Below are 404 nucleotides of genomic sequence, written 5' to 3'. Positions count from 1 at the left end.
GAAAATGAATGCTGCACAAATATTTTTTCATTGCATCAACTTTAGATGATGTAGCTACAGTTAAAATTTGATCAGGAATCAATATCAGAGCATCAGAGAATGGATCAATTTAAACACTGCACACCTGCATTTATACATTATTGCATTGTACCAGTTAAAATCTAATTTTAATGACTTTTATTATTTTGGTTTATATGCCACATATACAAAGGTACATTTACACAATGCAGAGCAGATGGGAGAAACTGGTCTCTGGTGCCTTTACAGGGTTAAAGGAANNAAAAGTTAAAAACAAAATAAAAAACTATAACAACTCTGTGTCACACTTCACACACATCCAGGCGTAACAGATTTCTTTCTTTGATTAAGAAAACCAAAAGGAAAATGAATGCTGCACAAATATT

This window comes from Morone saxatilis, unplaced genomic scaffold (genome assembly GCF_004916995.1).
Source record: "Morone saxatilis isolate NCDOM2014 unplaced genomic scaffold, NCSU_SB_2.0 Contig19, whole genome shotgun sequence".
NCBI classification, from domain to species: Eukaryota; Metazoa; Chordata; class Actinopteri; family Moronidae; genus Morone; species Morone saxatilis.
This window is presented reverse-complemented; position numbering follows the sequence as displayed.